Source organism: Peromyscus californicus, unplaced genomic scaffold (assembly GCF_007827085.1).
Source record: "Peromyscus californicus insignis strain IS unplaced genomic scaffold, ASM782708v3 Scaffold_18__1_contigs__length_77618521, whole genome shotgun sequence".
In the NCBI taxonomy this organism is placed as follows: domain Eukaryota; kingdom Metazoa; phylum Chordata; class Mammalia; order Rodentia; family Cricetidae; genus Peromyscus; species Peromyscus californicus.
In genome coordinates, this window is record NW_026294480.1 from 5,163,455 (window position 1) to 5,176,105 (window position 12,651).

Sequence of the window (12,651 nt, forward strand, 5' to 3'; positions counted from 1 at the left end):
TGGTCCTTTGACCCTTTCAAACTTTCCATCCTCCTTTTCTCAATGTTCCCTGAGCCTTAGGTGAAGGGGCTGGAGTGTAGATGTATCGGTCGGGGCTGGGCTCCCTGCAATCAGTTGTTTTCTACATTTTGACCAGTTGTGGATTTCAGAGGTGGTCTCCACATTCTACAATAAGAAAAACAAATTATGTGAGGATAGGGATTCGGAATGGACTTGACTTAGAACTGCACTGGCTTGGGAAGTGGCAGTAGCAGGTTCTCCTCTGGGTCCCATGGTCTCACCACCCATGGGCAGTTGGCTAGATTTACAGAATGTGACATGAATCCCCTACTATCAAGTGGGCCTTAAATCTGGAATGGTGGGCCGGGCGGTGGTGGCGCACACCTTTAATCCCAGCACTCGGGAGGCAGAGCCAGGCGGATCTCTGTGAGTTCGAGGCCAGTCTGGGCTACCAAGTGAGTTCCAGGAAAGGCGCAAAGCTACACAGAGAAACCCTGTCTCGAAAAACAAAAAAAAAAAACAAAAAAAAAAAAAAAAAAAAAAATCTGGAATGGTGGCTCTTGCGTTTCCTGGAGATACAATCGCCACTGTTTCACTCTTGGGTACCTGTTGCTGTACTCATTGTTGTAGTTCACAGGATTTACAGCTGGGCGTGGCTATTGACGGCTTTTCTCCTTTGGCAACTTGCATAGCACCCTAGAATGTTATGAGAGCTAGTCCTTAGTGGGGAGGCTTCCAGGTCAGCTCCAGATCAGTGCCATGCCACACTGATTTTTAATTGCGGTTCTTGGGGCTTCCTTCTTGATGGCCGCCTTGAAAGTTTATTTAATGTTTATTAAGTGCTTTGCATGTGTGCCTGCAGAGGCCACAAGAGGGCATTGGACCCTCTGGGACAGAATTACAGATGGTTGTGAGCCACCCTGTGGGTGCTGGGAGTAGAAATCTGGTCCTCTGGAGAAGCCATCAGGTGTTCTTAACCACCGAGTCTTCTCTCCAGCCCCAAGCTTCCTTCTTGATAAAGGGCGATTGTTTTAGTCTGTTTTTCTCTTGGGAAATGATGCTGGGGGAGGCATGACTTAGTGACTTTTCCTCCCACGTGCAGCAGGACCCAGGGAGACTTTGCTCTGAGCTCTGGTCGCTTGAGTGACTCTGGGGAGGCAGGTTCTCTCCTGTGCAGGCTAGTAGGGAGGCTGCCTTCTGAATAAAAGTGGAGAAAGCAGACATAAACTCTTTCTCCCTGAAGTTGCCTACGACACGTGCTGTGTCACGGTGATGAAAATTTCATTCAGCCGTTCTCTGACGCAGCGGTCTGTGGAACAGAGGCGAAGCGTCCTGAGGACAAGGGGTTTTCATGTTGATTTTACTCAGAATCCCTCCTCCAGCTCTCTCCATCTCCCACCCTTTCTAATACTGTTCAGTCAAGGAGTTTGTAATCTGGTGATATCATCAAGATAATCTCATATGTTTTCAGTCACAAAAGAACATCTCAAGATGGACAACTTGTTCAAGATTGACTCCAGAAGTCAGCCAGGGAAGAGAGCAGATCTGGTCACAGATGCTCTTCTAGGGTTACACCAGCTCTTGGGTTAGGGTAAAAGCTCCTGCACCCATTAGTATGAGTTCATTAGCTCAGGTCATCAGTTAGATGGCTTTATCTTCATGACGGAAGCCATGTCAAATACCCTGGGTCCCCAGAGCCTTGCTGATTGTCATACCCGAATGCAGGCTCAGGGACTCCTGATTGCTGATGTTTAGGGAAGGTACTCACTCCTGCTATTTCTTTGTTTCCAAATACATTTGTGAACAACGTGACTGAATCCCTCAGGGAAGTCTGAAGAATCTTATGATTTTGAAATAAAGAGACATTTGAACCTGGAGAAAACCTAAATGAAACCTCCGCTATTTTGAAACATAGGGAGGCAAAAAACTCTAAGTCCCCACAGCACTGAACAAGCAGTCTTGGCGTTATCGGCCTTCTGCACAGGAGATTAAAGTCATAACCCTCTGAGTTTTTTAAGATAAAATTTCAATGTTTAGAGGCTGAACTTCTGATACCGAGAAAGCAAGCTTTTCCTACCTGCTGTGATGGCATGGAGGTCAACAGAACTCTCCACATAATGTGCTTCAGGTAACTAATGTCTTAGCAAAACTGATCCCTTGAGGGTGGCTCAGAGCTGGAGCCATTGTCTCTGAAAAGATATTTCAGTGTGAAAATTGGCCATTGACAGAGAAATGCTGTTGCTTTGCATGTCTAGTGTCAGCTTCTCCAAGCTTGTTAGTTCATTGGATGCTCAAGGGGCAGCAGGCCATGTGGATGGACTTCAGTGAGGCCTTCATGATGGTGTTGGCTCTGAGGACCCATCCAGGCCTGTGTTCACAGGCACAACGCCCCCACTGTGCCCAGGTCACCAGTGTACTCTGGATAGTGTACTCCATCATCCTTTACCACTGGCATCCACCAGGGACCAGTCCAAGTTCAGTTGGACTTTTACAAAACAATTCATATTTATCTAAACAGCACAGGTTTAGTTATCTAAAAGCCCACACACCAAGTGAGTCATACTGCCTCCCAGGGGGTGATAAATGGGTCCTTTGAGGCACAAGAAAACAAAACAACATTAAAGAAACAAGCCCTTTCGCTTCAGGCTTCAAAACAGAACACAAGTAAGTTTAAAAATTTTATGAACATAAAAGCAATAAATTAAGAGATCTGGCATATTCGTGCTCTGCTTGAGCTAACACAAGATAAAGACATTAATTAATTATACATGATTTTTGCTTACACTATGAGAATGGCCCTCACTGAATCTTGAACCTAGCAGTAAATGATGCCTAGCTTACACTATAAGCAATGGTGGTCCTGTGGGTTGCTGTCATGGTCTTCAGAGAAGAGGGCTGGAGAAAATGAGTCCCAGCACAGCGTTCCTTTTTTTCTGATGCTTCCTTGCTATGTGATTTGCCTTTCTGACAACCTGGCATGTCAACTGATCTGCTTCCTAAGACTCAAAATCTTTGTATATTTGATGTTTTTTTGAACAACACTACTTCCCTGGATGCCAGAATTAGAAACCACCCACCTGTCACTTAACCTTTTCTTGTGCCTTGATTTAGTACAGCAATTGATAGACCCACTGAGTGATAGCATTTTGACAGCCATGAAATCACAGATGCCAAGTTCTATGTCTACACCTCTGTTTGACACCATGGAAGCCATCTTGATCCTCTTCATCTCTAGAAGGTTCTAGAGACAGACTAGAGATGGGAAGAAGGCCAGACTCACTCTGTCAGCTTCAGCCCTGTCATGTCCAACCCAGCATAGCATGTTAAGACTGGAGTCTTCCCATAGAAAGAGCATATCACACAGCTTCTTGTTTTCTTACAACGTTTGTATGTGCTTTAGCATACCTTTTGCAGAGCAACCCCAACACCTTGGAGGTCTAGGTTGTGGTTCATTGATGCCTCCTCTGTGTGCAGACACACCCTCATCTGGAGCCACAGTTTCAGTCTCATGAAGATTTTTTTCTCAAGCTTCCTGTTATGTGAACACAACAGACTATATTACTCAGACATATGGAAGAAAAGAAATTCATGTTTTCAGGAAAATAGATGAAAATTGAGATTATCACCTTAAGTGACATAAACCAGAGACAGACAAAAAACCACAGGCTTCGTTCCTCATGTGGTCTTGAGAAAAAAAGACACAAAGGTAAAAGTTTAGAGATATGGAGAGGAGATTCAGAAGGAAGAGTGGCAGTAGAGGGGTGAGTTCTCAGGGTGTATTCTATACATGGAAGAAAATGTCCTAATGAAACATCACTTTGTATAACCAATATACACAGTACAGCCAGTACACAGTGCCTTATGAACACAGTGGACTGTTATGCAACCGATGAACAGAAGAAAGCCTTCCATCTGCAAAGGTACCTTGCCAGGCTCCCATGTTTTAATAATTCAAGCCTGTACCTGTGTTCCCCTCAGCTGCGGGGAGATGACTGCTTTGTTTTAGGATACCTTGGTGCTCTCTTTCTATTTTTCTATGTATCTAGATGATTCTGTATTTTGATCTTCTGTGATATTCTTTCCTATGATTTCTTGTCCCTGACTGATATGGAAACCATAATACCAATTCTGAGTCAAATTCAGTTATCATTAATTTTATGGCTAATGAAAATGTAACTTTAAAAAAACTGCCCAAAACTCTATTGTCTGTTTGCTACAAAAGAACAAAATAGGGTTCAAAGCTATTGGTGAAAGTGTATCACTGAAAACTCAGGGCATCAAGTGACAGGAAAATCTAACTTAAACAGAAAAGGGACGAGCTGGCTCATTAAGCAAGTGGCTGAGCAAACACTGGGCCCTTGAGCTGTAGGGCATAAGCTGGCGCTGGAGCCCATTGTCCTCACAAGGACGTTGGGGCCTGAAGAATAATCACTGGCAGGAAAGCCTATTGCTTCAAAGAATCTGACCCTGTTTCCATTTCCACCAGTCTAAGGCACTTAGACCCACTGGGAACAGGGATAAATGCCGCTTTCAAGCATGGCTGGACCAAGCGGTTCAACATCTATTATTGCATCTTAATCTGATCTTCTCCAAGCCGTTTCTGCTTTATTCTCAGGCAGCTCTTTCTGGTGACATCTAGCGTGCTACCAGCACGCTCAGCTTATTCTGTTACTTTTGGCACCCCAGCTGGGAGATACCATGTGTGATGTCAACATATCCAGCTCTGACCCTGGGAAACCTACACCAAACCTTTTGTTAATCCTGTGTGGTGGGGTGGATCATATTCTGATGGTCTAGGGTCATAATACACTTGCTTGGGGAAAGGGAAACAGAATCATTTTCACCAAAAATAAATTAACCAGTTGTGGCTGTGGGGTTCCCAGGTATATCTGTGAGGAGATGAGAGGGGACACACATGTTGATGTCCCATATAGCAAAGCTGCATGAAACTCTCAAAAATAAAAATAAAAAGTCTACAAACAGAAGTCTATTTTAAACATACCATTAATGAAACTGAAATTATAAAATGTGCATAATAAAAGACTCAATATTATAAAGTATATTTAAAAACTTCTTTAAGAGGTTGGTGTGGGAGGGGGTAAAAAAGGGTGGAGGAGGGATGCCTTGACCAGAATGTGTTATATGCATATATGAGACTGTTTGAAGAATAATTTTTTTTTCAAATAGATTTCATGGGTGAACTGGGAGTGGGTGGGGTTGGGAACAGGAGGGATCAAGTTAGGGGGAGGGAGAAATTAACTGGGAGGAACAACTAGAATTGGGGGGCATTTCACGGGTGAGGTGGAAACCTAGTGAAATGGAAACTCCAAGGACTCTATGAGAGTAGATTGAGTGGAGCTCAGGGAGTCCTGCAGAGGAAGCGGAAGGAAGAATCAGAGGAACCAGGGGCGTCAGGGACACTATGAGAACACAGCCCACAGAATTAGCTGACTAGGACTCATGGGGCCTCGCAGAGATCAGGGAGCTTGTAGGGGTCTGATCTAGGTCCTCTGCATATGTGTTGTGGCTGAGTAGCTTGATCTTCTTGTGGGGTTCCTAACGATGGGAACAGAGGGTCATCTCTGAGTCTTTTGCCTGTTTGTGGGGCCCTTTTCCTCCTACTGGATTGCCTTGTCCAGCCTTGATGTGGTGGTGGTGCCTGGTCTTATTGTAACATATGCTGTGTTCGGTTGATGTCCCCGGGAGGCCTGCTCTTTTCTGAGGGGAGGTTGGGGGAGACTGGGGGAAGAGGGAAGAAGGAAAAATTGTGGTCAGGATGTAAAATATGAGAGAAGAATAAAAACATAAAAATAAAAGAATAATTTTTTTAAATTAAAAATAAAAGATTTTGGGCAGTAAACTGGACTCTGATAATTAAAACTGACCCAAATGAAAAGATGAAACAGATCTGAAGGTGCCAATGAAGTCACAGCTTCCATCTTATTGATGGATGCCATCTGCCATCGTCCTAGCTCCATCTAATGAGTCTCATTAGGGAAATGAGTGGAAAGAGCTGGAAATGTCCGTTTGACAATGAAGATGGAAAAGTTCACTATCTAGGCTGAAAGGATTCAGGCTCTTTCTCCTCTATGACCGTGAGGTTCTGCAGCCTGATGCCACATGGAAATTTCTTGGTGAAAAGCAGATGGTCAGTAACTCAGACGTCAAACTGCCACGCTCCACGTCTGCCGTACCAACATCCCCATTTCTTTCCCAGCCGCCAGGACGCCCAGTGATTATTCAGTGCTGAGTTCTGCTGTCAGCAGCTGAGCTGAGGGTGAGTGAAAGTGTTCCAGAATAAGTTAGTCTGTAATATCATGTGTCATTTGTCTTTATGAATATGTTGTCAAAACTTTAATGGAGTGTGGCAGATATACTGGGCACATTTGTTCAAGTCCAGGCTCTGGAGTATATTAAAAGAAAAGTGTTTTCCTGTCTTTGTCTCTTGTTTCATTAAAAAAATCCTTAAGTTAAAAAATATTTTATGTGCATGGATGTTTTACCTCCATGTACATCTGGTATCATAAGTATATAGTGTCCATGGAGGCCGGAAGTGGGTATCAGATGCCCTAGAACTTGAGCTATAGATGTGAGCTGCCACGTGGATGCTGGGAATCAAACATGGGTCCTCTGGAAGAGCAGCCAGTGCTTTTAATCTTAAAATGCTTAAAAAATATTGCATTTAGTGTGTGTGTGTGTGTGTGTGTGTGTGTGTGTGTGTGTGTGTGTGTGTGTGTACACATATGTGTGGTGGAGGTCAGGGAATAACTTGCAGGAGTTTACTTTCTCTTTCCAGTGTGTGAGTCCCAGGGATATGGCTAGATCCTTAGATTGGGCAGCAAGTACCTTTACCACTGAGCCATCTGCCAGCCCTAGACTTGTATTTGAAACTTACGTGGGTTCAACGTTAATGCTACAACTTTCATCTCTTCCAGGATCTTTATAAGTCATGGCAAGCTCTCCAGTGGCATTGCTTGTTGGTGTGTGTGTATGTGGCATTTTTCCTCTTTTTTTTTTTTAGTTCTTTGAGAATTTCACACAGTATATTTTGGTCACTGTCACCCCCATTCTTCCAACTCCTCCTAAATTCACCTCACTTGTCTACCAGCACGACTTTGTGTCCTTTCTGTTTTTAATCCACCAAGTTCAATTTCTGCTGCCCATAGAGTCTTGAGTGTTTGGCCATCCACTAGAGTATGGTGATCTTCCATGGACTACACTCTTAGAGAAAACTGGCTCTCCCTCTCCAGTAATTATCAATAGCCATTGGCTTCTCACTTAAGGGTGGGACTTTGTGCCTGCATTCCCTCTCCATGATGAAATTTTGCAGCCTTTGAGTTTATACAGGTTTTGTGAATGCTATCATAACTATTGTGAGCTTATATGTGCAATTGCCATCCTGGGTCTAGAAAACACTGTTTTTTTTGTGTGTGTGTGTTCGTATACTGTCTCTGCTCTTACAAACTCTGTGCCCCCCTCTTCTGCAATGATCCTCAAGCCTGTGAGGAAGGGGCATGACGTAGGTGCCCCATTTAGTGCTGAGCATTCTGCAGTTTTATTCTCTGCATCTTGACCGGTTGTAGGTCTCGGCGTTAATTGCCCTCTACTGCAAATAGAAGCTTCTCTAATAAGGACCGTGAGATATATCGATCTATGGGTATAATGATACATTATTAGGAATCAGTTTAATACTATGTCCGCTCAGTAAAATAACAGTAGTAGGTTCCCCCTTAGGGCCTCACATTTCTAGCCTCCTATTTTTGGTTTGATTATGGTGCCTGGTGTGAGTTTTACCTTGTGGAGTGGGACTTAACGCTAACCAGAAAGTGATTGGTTGTTCACGTGACATTCATGCCACTGTTGTACTGGTGGGCGTGTCTTTCTAGTCCGATCGTTGTTGTAGCTCACAGTGTGCATAGCTGGGTAAGATGGATGATTCCTCATCTGATAGCATGTACAGCGTCTTTCAGCACTGTGAAAGCTAGCCATTAGGGTTGAAGCTTCCAGGTGAGTACATCAACAAGATGATAAAGTTTTTTTTTTTTCTGGCTACAAGTAGCATCTCATTCAACATAAATGGATAAAATGTAGAGTAAATGTTTTGTCCTGTGCTTGTCATTTACTTGTCTATTGAAATCTGGGCACAGGCATTGGAACTCTCAGTGATGTGGTTTACAGTGGTAATTTGTTCCTTGATTTGATATGTCTGAAAAAGAATCTGTGGTTCTTAATAGTTGATTCCCTGCTGACAGTAAGACCACGTTGGAGTACATGTCTCCCACCAGGCATCAGGTGCCTCTCAACTACGCTGTAAGTGAGTTGAGGACTGTTTACACTCATGAGTGAGTTTCTGTGATGGCTGTCACATAGCTGAGAAAGGGGTCCTTTGGGTCACATGGATTATGTGCCAGAATATTTCTTACCAAATGCCTTCTAGGGTTCTCATCATAACAAACAGAACTCAGAGGTTTTGGTTCGTGAGCTTTTCGATACCTCTTTAATGATTCATCTGTTGGTATTTAACGTGATTCTAGTTGCCATACTTGTGCTGTGAGAAGAGCTAGCCCAGACTGTCTTTGTCATGCATATTTTGTAAATTCTTAAGTCATGTGCATAATAATGAAATTTCTCAATACTTTAAAGAAATATTTCAATAAGATAAGCTATGGATCAGTCACCAGTTATATGACATGTGAATTATGTAACAAAATTATATCAGTAAAAATGGTCGGGATCTCATGACTATGGTCTCAGCTCTCCTCAGGTCCCAGGACAGATGAGAGGAAGGGAGATGCTGGTGGAGGGACTTGCAGTTTCCTTTTGTGTCAACTGTTATTAGTCTTACAGAGAACTAGTAACCTGGATGTTTACCTGACTCCAAACAATTTTCAGTGATAATAATATGCCATTTTTTCCCTGTGAGTACTTTTTAATTTAACATTATTTATATAATTCTTATCTCATCCATGTACTTTATTTACAGATATGACAAAAGTGAAATGGCTCATAACTTGCTCTGAATTTGACAGGCAGACTTAGAATCCTTCCTTTATTCTTCATTATGTAGATTCTCATTCCCCATAGAGCATTCCTTAGCGGATCATGACTGCAGGAAGTTGCTTATGCAGGATCTGGGCCTTTCCTCTGTGCTCACCGTTCTCTAGGATGACATAGAGATAAGATGGGATTTTTTTGGGAGTCTGTGTATGCATGTGCAAAGAATCTCCAGTCAAGTCTCTCATAGAGCTCACCTTAATATGTAGTAGAATGTTTGTCCCCTCTCCTTAGAGATGCAGAACCTCGGTCTGTCCTCAGCTAGAACATCAAATCACAATGAACACAAAGTGAGGTGTGTGTTGAACTGTAACCTGTAACACAGTGAGATGCAGTACCTGGTACTAAGACTGGTAAGAGAGCCGGCTGATAGCAAGGATGCCATGTGTCCAGGAAGCCCTTCAAGACCAAAAATCAAAGGAATGCTGTCAACAAATGAATCATGAATTCTGTATGATGAACTCAGTAGAGCCAACAAGATTAAATAGTTCTAAATGGTGTGTAGTATCTCTTCCAACCCAGATCTCTATGACTTTATTATAATTTATGTAGTGTGTCTCTCTCTGTGTCAGTCTGTCCATCTCTCTCGCTCCCTATGTGTGTGTCTGTGTGTGTATGTCTCTCTGTCTCTGTGTGCACACGTGTATGACAGTCTGTCTATCTCACTCCCTATGTATGTGCATATGTCTGTATGTGTGTGTGTCTGTCTGTCTCTCTCTGTCTCTGTCTCTCTGTCTCTCTGTGTGTCTGTCTCTCTGTCTCTTTCTGTCTCTGCCTCTCTGTCTCTGTCTCTGTCTGTCTCTGTCTCTCTCTCTCTCTCTCTCTCTGTGTGTGTGTGTGTGTGTGTGTGTGTGTGTGTTTATCAATTACTTTCCACCTTATCTTTTGAGACAAGGTCTCCCTCCCTGTACCTGGAGCTTGCTGATTCTGCTATACTGAGTGTCCAGTATGCCAAAAGGATCTTTCCATCTCTGCTGCTTCCAGGCTAGAATTGTAGGCCACACCTCTGAACCTGGATTTTTACATGGGTGTTGGGGATTAGAACTCAGTTCTTCATGCCTACAATGACAAGCACTTTTCTAGCTGAACCACCTTACCAACCTTTTATAAAAGATGTTTTAACCAAAAACAAGACCTCCTTCTGGAGTACATAATCTTCCTGACAACTTAGACCCTGATGGCACACCAAGGAACACATACTTGCTAAACACTCCATTTATTTTAATGCTGTCTTCTACCTACTACACTGATCAGCATCATCTGTACACTGTCTTTCCATCACCCTGATGCCAGATGTATAATACACTGAATACCGATTTACTATGATATCTTTATCTTTAAATGGATACATGTGATTAACTTGTTCTCTGTTCTAGAACTTGCTGGGTCATAGAAAAGACAGTACAAAGAAGAGAAATTTGTGTAATGAGATACAGAGTTCACTGAACAATAAGATAAGGGTTTTATGGAATTATAGAAATCAAGAGGGAAAGGTGAATGGGTCAGCTGTAGAAAACTCTGTCAAGAGCCCCAGTGAGAGAGGACAGAGGTGCGACAGGTGGCCTGTGTGACATGAGGGTCATTGGTGATGTTGCATGTCAGTACAGTGCAGCCAAGTGATGGGCAGAGGAGAGCCGTGGAAATGAGCGGGAGGTGAAGAGGATGACATGCTCTAAGTGTGCGGCGAGAGAGAGGGGAGGCTGGGGCGGGCCCAGCGAAGGGCATATTTAATGTAGAAGTGTAGCAGGAATCTTAGAGTGTCTTATTAATAAAATCAAACCCGGGGCCAGTTATTGGGGTGAAATGCTGGAAGGTCAGAGAGACAGAACAAGTCACAGCTAACCTCACCTGGCCAACTTCTCAGCTGATCTTGTTTCCTCAGACTGGAAGCCTCAGTGTCCTCATATCCGAATGGCTCTCAGCTGAACTGTGCTGCTGGAAGCCTGAAAGCTTAACCAGCCAAATGCTTCTAGTTTCTGGTCCTCATGCCTTATATACCTTTCTGCTTTCTACCACCACTCCCTGGGATTAAAGGCTCGATTTCTGGGATTAAAGGTGTTAGTCACCATGCCTGGCTGTTTCCAGTGTGGCCATGAACTCACAGAGATCCAGAGGGATTTCTACCTCTGGAATGCTAGGATTAAAGGTGTGAGTGCCACCATTTTCTAGCCTTTGTATCTAGTGGCTGTTCTGTCTCTGACCCCAGATAAGTTTATTAGGGTGCACAATATTTTGGGGAACACAATACCACCACATTTCCCCTTTTTTGTCTAAAATTAAAAAAAGCTTATAACCAATACAAGGAAAATTATGTCTAATAAGTATATACAATATACACAGTCAAGATTACATTAACAATGTCTAGTCCATTAACATTTGACAGATTCAGACAAAAAACTCCATTAATATATAACAATGTCCAGTCCAGTAACATCTGACAAATTCAGACAAAAAATTTTCATTACTTATCTTATTTAAAATAAGTAATTCCTTTTTAAAAGTATTTTTTCTTTTCATAATAGATTCAGTAGTCTACTTTTTGTCATTTTTATATCTTCCTCTTTTTCTTTTTAGTGTAGATTCAGTGATCTACCCATTTATCCTGTTATTCTTTATATTTTTTCTCAGAATAGATTCAGTGATCTATCTCATATCTTTATTCTTTTCTCTTTTTTCTTTCTTTTTTAAACAAAAGCTCTGAATCTAATCTCCACGTTCATCATCTTTTTTCCTGACCACTAACAATTAACAACTTGTAACCAACCATCATAAACAATGACAATATCCATAACTCATTAAACGACCAAAAACCTCCCATCCCACCTCTTGGGAATGTGGGTGTCGTTTTCTTAAATTTACTCCCATCTTTAGGGGATCCTGAAAAGAAAATTTTTGGGTTAATTGTCAAATCCTGTATCATTTGTCCAGCCGCTGCATAATGAGAAAGTGCAGAGCTTGTTTCAAGTCCTTGTTCAAGTAGTCTGTCAGGCTTGATCATCTCAGCTTGCCATCTCAAAATTGTCCGAAGCAGTTTGTAGTTCAAAGTTGATTTTTTGGTGGTGTTAATCAGCTTAATGGCTTTACCATAGTCCTTGTGGAATCATCATTGTGGAGTCCTGTCGTCTTTTTGAAGATTTCAAAGTCACTGTTAGGCGTGGTCATGGTTCACTGAAGACTTTTTTTTTGTACCTCCTCTGTGTTTTGGAGCAATCACAGTCTCTTGGAACCATGAATATTCTTCCCTAGAAGAGAAAATCTTCACCACATTTTCTCCCCACCATTTGTCTTGCCAAAATTTTACAAACTGACCTTTGCACATGCTTTCTTGTAACACGATGGTCCTGGCAATTCTTCTCTGAACAAGCAGCAGTAAACCCTTTGTCCCAGGTAGCAGCATCACCGCAGTCACCAACACGATGAGAAGCAGTCGGCAACTTGGAGCAGTAGCCACTGTCTCCATGGTCCCACTGCCGTTTGTGGCTGGGCCTCGGCCAAAGCTTCTCATTAGCAAGCTTCCTAGGTCAGCTTCAAACTCGGGATCCTCCTGCCTCTGCCTCCTTCAGTCAATCCTACCGGAGTGCGCCACCACAACCGGCT